The sequence below is a fragment of the Triticum dicoccoides genome, chromosome 3B, assembly GCF_002162155.2.
Source record: "Triticum dicoccoides isolate Atlit2015 ecotype Zavitan chromosome 3B, WEW_v2.0, whole genome shotgun sequence".
Classification (NCBI taxonomy): Eukaryota; Viridiplantae; Streptophyta; class Magnoliopsida; order Poales; family Poaceae; genus Triticum; species Triticum dicoccoides.
Window position 1 is genome coordinate 834,238,488 of NC_041385.1, and position 8,565 is coordinate 834,247,052.

Sequence of the window (8,565 nt, forward strand, 5' to 3'; positions counted from 1 at the left end):
GGTCGATAGAACTTGAGGGAATATTTGGTCTACCTTTAGCTCCTCGTTGGGTTCGACACTCTTACTTATCGAAAGAGGCTACAATTGATCCCCTATACTTCTGGGTTATCAGGAACTTTTTCTAGCACCGTTGCTAGGGAGTCATAGCATGGGGTGAATATTCTCGTGTATGTTTGTTTGTTTGCTTTATCACTAAGTAATTTTTATTTGCTATTCCTATTTGTTTTCTATGTTTAGTTATGGGTAGGAAACACAAAATACCAAAAAAAATTAGTTGTACCTACCACACTAATGGTTGAAGAACCACTCAAAATCTATCACACTCTTGAAGCTTTTTACTTGGATCATCTTCGATCCCTATGTGCTCGTGTTTTTTTGAAGCCTTGAACAGTAGGGGAACCCCCCGCTGTTATATTTTGTATTAATATGATGATGTACAAGTTATATAGTGTCTGTACATGTGTCAACCCCCCATTTGGGGTGTGTTAGAAGGCTAGTCTACAGAAGAAAGGATGATAGGGATGAGATGTTTATGTTTTTCCTTGACCCTATAGGTTAGGAGAGAGAAGTATTTCTTAAGTCTGTCCAACCAAGAAAGTTTTGTTGGAACAATCCCCATGAAGTGTTTATTGTTGCGTTCCTTCCATAAACTCCAAGCTGCAAGCAAGAACATCTCCATGAATAGAGGCCGGTTCCAGTGTCGTTTGGCCATAGCCACATTGTGAAGGCGTGACATGCCTTGTGGCCAGGAGAGGCCCAGACTTGCCCAACAATCAATGCTGAAGCGGCACTCGAAGAACAGGTGCTCCAAGGTTTCCTAGATTTGCAATCCACAAAGAATACAATTGTGGTCATCACCAATATTGTAGTGTCATCTTTTGAACATATTCCTGGTATTGTGACGGTCAGCCAAAAGCAACCACCCAAAAACTTTAATTTTCATGGTTGATCTTGACTTCCAAATCCAACCAAAGGCCTCATGTGCTCGAACATCTCTGAAGTAGAATGTACAGTATTTATGTGCTGTGAATTGATCTGATCCCATGCATACATCCAAACATCTGCGTCATCAGATAGGGTAATCGTGGCCAAGTCAGATTGCATTTGTCGAACTTCAGCGTGGGCTTGCTCTGAAAGTGGAAGGTGAAACGCCTCTCGCAGTGCCGTGATGGACAAGAAATCTCTGACCGAGATGTCTTCATTAATTGTGTAAGATAAAGCACAAGGATAACGATCAGCAATAATGTTGTCTGCCCAAGAGTCTTTCCAGAAGAGAACATTCTTGCCATTTGCTACGTGGACAGTGGAGATTCCCCTATAAATGGGCATTAGCTTTGCAACATCACGCCACCAGAATGATCCGCACGTGTCTGAAGCGTGTGGTATGCGGTTAGAGTAATATATATCCCAGATGAGTTGGACCCAAGGCACGTCCCACCTATTATAGAATTTGTGTAAATATTTGAGTAAGAGGGCATCTCCTTGTGTTCTTAGGTAAATCACACCTAGGCCATCGCATTCCTTGGGTTGGCAGACCATGTTCCAGGCGGCAAGGGAGTTGCATTTGTCACCTTGCTCACTGTTTTTAGTCCACAAGCATTTTCTTCTAATCTTGTCTAGTAGTTCAATGATCTTGGTTGGCAAGAGTGTGCATAGAGCAAAAATGATCAACGAAGTGATAACTGAGTTGAGCAGGGATAATTTGCCACCGTATGATATCATGTTGAGAGTGGCAGTTAGTCTTCTTTCCGTGAAAAAAAACCAGTGGCATGAGCTCAATAATTGTTGGTCGTGTAGTTCCAAGCGGAAGGCCCAAATCAATAAACGACAACTTGCCAATGACACAACCAAAGATATTGGCTATTTCCTGAGTTTTTGCCAGGTCACAATTCATTGTGATGAGAGTGGATTTATGGAAGTTTATTTTCAACCCAATGGCGCATAGTCATGTAAGATGTCCTCGATCGTTGTAGCTTGTTGGGTGCATGTGGGCATTACCAAGATGGTGTCATCTGCGTATTGAATTACAGGATAATCATTTTGGTGTTGGGATGGGAACGGCAGGTGAATCATGTTGCGCGCAAAAGCATCATTTATGGCAGCTTGCAAGAGGTTGGACGCAAGAACAATGATTAGGGGGGAGAGAGGGTCCCCCCTGTCTTACACCACATTTGCAGTAGAATTGCTGACCAGGAGTGCCATTAAGAAGGATGGAAGATTTGCCCGAGGAGAAGATGCATCTGATCCATCCCAGCCATTTGTCATTGAATCCCATGTTTTTCATAATTTCAATCATTGCCTCATGTTCAATCGTATCAAATGCTTTGGCAAAATCTAACTTGAGAAGCATGATTTCCTTTTTGGAAGATTGACATTGATATATATACTCATAAGCCCATGCGAGATAGCCTTGTATAGTCCGTCCTTTGAGAAATCCATATTGATTCTTGTGCACAATTTTGAGGATGATTTTTTTAAGTCTATTAGCCAAGATTTTTGTGACAACTTTGAGACAACAGTTTAGAAGCATGATCGGTCGATAGTCATTGATAGACTCGGGAGAACCACTTTGGGGATGATGGTGATGAAACCGTCATTAATGCTTTCCAAATTGAGCTCCCCATTATGGAATTGATTGCACAAGTTATAAAAGTAGTTCTTGATGATTGGCCAGCATTGTTTTAAGAATAGACCGTTAAAGCCGTCCAGGCCAGGGGCTTTGTCCGCGGGCATTTCTCTAACAACTTTGTCGATCTCATCATTTGTAAAAGGAACGGTCAGCTCCTCGAGTCCACTGCATTTCTTGATTATTCTGGCTAGGTTGAATTTCATATTGCATGGCCGTGATGATCCCATCCTTTCTTTAAAAGTTTGAAAGATTATAGACTCTTTTCCTGCATGAACCTCCACCAAAGTGTTGTCTGGGTGTTGCTAAAGTAGCAATGTTGTTCTTCCTCTATCTCTCAAAGGCCAAGGCCCGGAAGAATTTGGATGGTTCGTCCCCGAACTTGGCCCATCTTATGGTGCACCACTTTTTCCAATAAGCTTGTTGATATCGTAATAATCTTATGATGTGCGCCTGGAGAATTCTTCTAAAGTTAGCTTCAGGTATAGTCAAAATCCGTTTGTTTTCAAGCTCATCAATCTCACAAAGGGCTTTATTTGAATTGTAAATAGCCACAGATAGCTTAGATATACCTTTGCTCCAATGTTTAAGATCACGTCTGAGAGTTTTGAATTTTCGGCACAGAATGGTGCAAGTATTTGAGGAGTGCACTGGGTTAGCCCAAGAAGATTCAACAATTTGCATGAAGCCCGGATATTGTACCCAGAACGATTCAAAGCGAAATAGTTTTGATTTAGGAATATTTGTTTCGATAGTAACCACACATGGAATATGATCGGAGACTGGCTTACCGAGTGGTTTATCCAAAGTTTTTGGGTAAGACGTGGTCCAATTGGTACTCGTAAAAAACCAATCCAATTGCTCTAAAACAGGGTCAAGCTGCATATTGCTCCATGTGAATGAACGTCCCTTGATATGTAATTCAATTAGGCTTTGACAGCGGATGAAATCATTAAGTGTGTTCATGTCATTACTGTTGCCTCCTGGTTTATTACGATTGTCAGGTGCCCGTATAAAGTTAAAGTCACCCACAAAAAGCCAATCTTCATTTGATGGAATGTTGAGTGAACACAACCATTGGATGAATTGTTCCCTCTGCTCACCTTGGCAAGGACCATATACATTAACCAATGTCCAACATTGCGCCGATTGGGTTGATTTGAAACGTGTGACCAGTGCAAAATCTTCAGATAGCAGCACGTCAGCCGAGAAAATAGTGCTATTCCAAATGGTGACAATACCCCCCGAAGCCCCATGAGAGGGTACAAACGCAAATTGATCAAAGCGACGGGGGGCAGCAAGACTTAATGAAAGACAAATCGAATGATAGTTTCTTAGTTTCTGGCAAACATATCACCGCACAACCACTAGAGGTAATCGCATTGGAAAGCGCTAACTGCTTGTCCCCAGAATTAACCCACGAACGTTCCAACATAAGACATTCCAGTTTACCAAAAGATTCATTGCTGAAGTAAAGAAAAGGATCTGCAAAAGAGAAACTAGGTCCAGGACGGGGGCTCCTCCTCCTATGAAGCCATCAGTGCTTCGTCAGTGAGTTCTTCAGTAGGAATTGCACACATCATAGTGCCAATCTGCTGGATCACCCTGACAGGTGTAGGCGGTGGGATCTGCTCAGCATCATCGACCTCCTAAATAGAGAGAGCAGATGGAACCACCCTGGGTTTAACCTTTGAATTTTTTACCTTGCTGTCAGAGACCTGAGGGACTTTGAAACCATCGTACTTGTTGGTGCGCGCGCTTCTACCTAGAGCAATAGCACATTCAGGCACCACAGATTTGCCTTTGCGGGTCAGGATTGTAGAACAGCCATCCAAATCAGTAACAGTTGGAGGAGGCTGCAGAACTTGGCCCACAGGAACAAGATGGATGTCCATTGGTGCAGACAGGACAACGTCAGAGACTGCTGCTTGATCAACCATATCCACATTAATCTCCGGGCTAACAGCTTCAGAGAGATCCTCAATGATAACGTTTGAAGAAGAAGCATTGGCAATGGTTTTGGAAGCAGAGACCATTGTCAAAAGGCCTTCATTTTCAGAGACTGTAATTTTAAAGGTGACAGAATCATGCTAAAAACCATAGTGGTCACTCCATGGCCCAAAAGAAGCCACAATGGGCTTAATAGCAACAGCAAGATATGTGTTTAACCCGAGCATGGGAATGCAATCCCTAATATGCATAGCAGGTATGAAATAACCTTAAGTGGACAAATCCAAGTGTAAACCAGCAACAGAAAAATTCAGAGACAATTCCATCATATTATTGGGCAGAGTAGCAGATTCAGAGCTGAGGGGAAGATCAAATTGATTGTCCCAGGAGTAACCACAGTAGGGACTTCAGAGCTAGTCCCAGGAGAGACCAATGCAGAGTCAGCATTGCTAGCTGTAGGAGCACCAGTAGCATTCTGTGGCCAGAACTGGTTCATGAGGTTGACATGTACTAACACATATGAATGAGAAATGGTTGCACTGGAGTCAGAGCTTGAAGGAACAGAGATAGAATCATTCCAGACAGCTCCAGGGCTGTCATGCAAATTCTGTGGTGGCACAATGCCATGATCAACCTGAAGCCCCTCCCCAGCCAACCATTGTTGGAAATTGTACAGAGCAGGAGGTGCTTGTGGAGGGGGAGGTGGCCACACCCCCCACTCAGGGTGAATCTCAATATCATTACCTTCATCCGCAACCACATTTTCATCCTCATTGGCTGCACATATACCACTGCATTCTGAGCCATCCAGTTGTGAAGCTGATGTTGATACAGTTGCTCAGCATTCAGACCTTCACCATGGAGCGGATGAGGAATACCATCAGGGGGTGGTGGATCTTCTCCAGCAGGAGGAACCTCAGGCAGGTGAGCATTCCAATCATTACTCCTCAACATAGTAACATCAACAGTCCAGCATTGCCTAGCTCCTCCTATCTGATGGACAACAAGACTTTTGGGCACTAAGCGCAAATGGATTACTCTGACTTTAACAAGCACGAGCCTCCTATCTCCTCTAGGATTAATCCAATCAACTAAAGCACCAAAAGAATCGACTGACTTGTGTATGTAGTGCTGTGTCTGGTAATTGTTGGGGAAACCCGCATACAGAATCCACACCTCCGGGCCAAAAGTTGTCAGGCGCATGTTGAGAGCAGCATCATGAGGAACAAAGGAGATACCGTATGCTCCTCAACCTCATTTTCATCAAGCTCAAAGGTGGTGCCGACCACCGCACCCCAGATGACAGAAGAAGAAAACCCAAACAAACCGACTCCTAGAGGATGATCCGAAACTTCAGAAGGGAAATATTGTGATTCATGGAGCAAACCTTCATTAATGTTTCGCAGATCAGCCTTCTGGTGAAAGGGGATGAATCTGTTGGCCTCAGCAATGGCCAAGAAATCGTGGCACAGAGGAGGTATTGGGCCGACGACCATGTCCGCACGCACCTTGCGGTCAGCCGGTCCAAGCTCAATGGTCATGCCTGGCGGAAGGTAGCGGACAATGTTGAGCGGGTAGTTCTCCATTGGAGTGGTGGAGGGAGCAGGAGCAGAGGCGTGCCCAGACTGCAAGAAGGAAGAATGCGTATCGTCCGCCTCGCGTATTGATTTTGGAACCCAGACTCCTCGGCGCTTGTGCAAAAGTTTCTGGCAGGCGTCCACCGAGTGGCCACCGTGGCTGCAGGATGAGCATCGCACGACTAAGCGGCGCAGGGTGGCAGGTGGGTGTTGAGAGGAAGTGGCATTTAATTTCTGCGGTAAAATCCCAGACAAGACGCGATCATTATCTTTCCAACGATCCTTTCCATGAACCCCAGCAGTAGAATCTTTGACCGAAGGAGATGTATCAATTACAGATAAGCCGGAATTTTGTGCACGTAAAATCAGCTTCCAAAATAAGTATCTAGCCCCCAGGGAGCCACATTTACCAATTAAATGGCCCAAAAGCCCAAAAGCCCCACAATATGATTTGGTCAGGCACTCAAAGAAAACATGGGCCGTAGAGGCACAAATGGTATAGGCTGGAGGTGTTGAGGTAGGTGGGCCGGGAACATGATTAATCTGCAGTCACAAACAAGGGCATTGAGAACAAACCTGGCAGTCCCGACTCGGGCAATTTGCCACCCGATGATCAATGCCATTGCATTTACTAAAAATGACCAATTTATTATGAATGAATTCCGGGGTGGGTACCGAGACCAATTTCCATAAAGAAGCAATTTTTTCCACCAATACACCCATGCGATAATGGTCCAGAATGTGCCGCAGAATAAATCCAGGAATTTGGTCCCAAGCCTTATGCTGGAAGTTATGCCCCTCAAATCGCCGATGATTGATATCCACAAAGCTAGCCGACTGACCGGACAAATCCACATTAATGTGACCGAAAGTCAGGGAATTAGCCAATAAAGGATCATTACTACGTGTTGCACTTTCCGTACCAGAAGAATCATGTCGTCCCGTCGGAGGCTGCCGGAGAGTGACCGGCGGCAAGCACGAAAGATTTTCCACACCATTAATCTCAACCGAAAACCCAGCTTTCGCGAGAACATTCAGAGATTTAGCCTCAATCACATGACCCCGGTCAGACGTAAAACGATGTGAGGACCTGCATGCAATAGGTGATCTGGTGCTGATCTCAAGGTTTGGCTGATCCAAGTGCCAAGAGAGAGTGTTATGCATTGTAGAGTGCAATCCTGGTCGAAAGAGGCTAAAATGACATACGAAGTCCGGCCAAACTCGATCCTTGAGACCATAGATGAAATGACTAACCCGATTAGAGGCAACCAAGAACCAAAAACGACGTCCATCTAAATGCTTAACATGTAATCCCGATGGAATACCTCCAACGGAGCATTGTGGAGCCAATGCAACAGATTCTTCATTAAGAGTAAAGGAGGCCGAAGAGAAGCTAACCACCAAAAATAATTCCTTGCAACCACCGGATGGGCATAACTGAACCGTAGAACCAAAGCGTTGACGCACCTGAGCCGCGACCGCAAGGCCGGGGGAGAAATCCCAATGTAGAAGACCATCCATGGTGGTCTAGATCCTTATGCGCCATTGTTGGGTGGAGGTGGGAGGAGGTGGGTGGGAGGGTGAGAGGGAGCCGTCCTCTAGTCCGTTCATAGCGACCCCTATGTGCTCATGTTGAAACCCCAACTAGCTTACTTGAGGGAAAATCTTTAGATGAGCATGCTTTTCATGTGCGACACCGCATATCTGAAAAAGGGAAACTTTTACTGGATCAAATTCATCGTTTGCAATATGCTTGGAATTTATGTGAAATATATGATGTTACTTGTTGTTCTGAAAACCCTAAGAAACACCTTCCCTACAATTGTGAGTTCGGTGATAATGGAATCACATCTTCGTATGCTAAGGGTGTTTATAACTACAATGATGTTCAACAAATTGAAGAATTTGTCACTTTTAAGGGTGCTTATGAAATTACTTCTTTGATTGTAAAGTATGATGCTACTCTCTACAAATCTGAAAATTTTGCCATACTTAAATATTGTTATGATAATTATGCTTCTAATGCCTATGTTAAACCATATATTGAGGACTTCTCCGCTGTCCAAGAAGAGACTAATATTTTGCAGGAGTCTATGGAAGAAATAATTGATGAAATTGTGAGCTCATTGGATGAAAAAGATGATGAGGAGAGCGAAGAACAAAAGGAGGAAGAGCGGATTAGCTACCCGTGCCCACCTTCTAATGAGAGTAACTCTTCGACTCATTTAATTTCCCTTTGTGCTTACCGAAGGATGATTGCTATGATGATTGTTATGATCCCGTTGATTCTCTTGAAATATCCCTTTTTGATGATGCTTTCTATGCTGGTGGACAAGGTGCCAATATGAATTATGCTTATGGGGATGAACTTGCTCTAGTTCCTTATGTTAAACATGAAATAGTTGCTATTGC

At 44.1% G+C, this 8,565-nt stretch overlaps 1 pseudogene; it reads right to left on the reverse strand.

Moving 5' to 3' along the window:
• Nucleotides 1-493: 493 nt before the first annotated feature.
• Nucleotides 494-2,856, reverse strand: LOC119280214 (annotated as a pseudogene).
• Nucleotides 2,857-8,565: the final 5,709 nt, after the last annotated feature.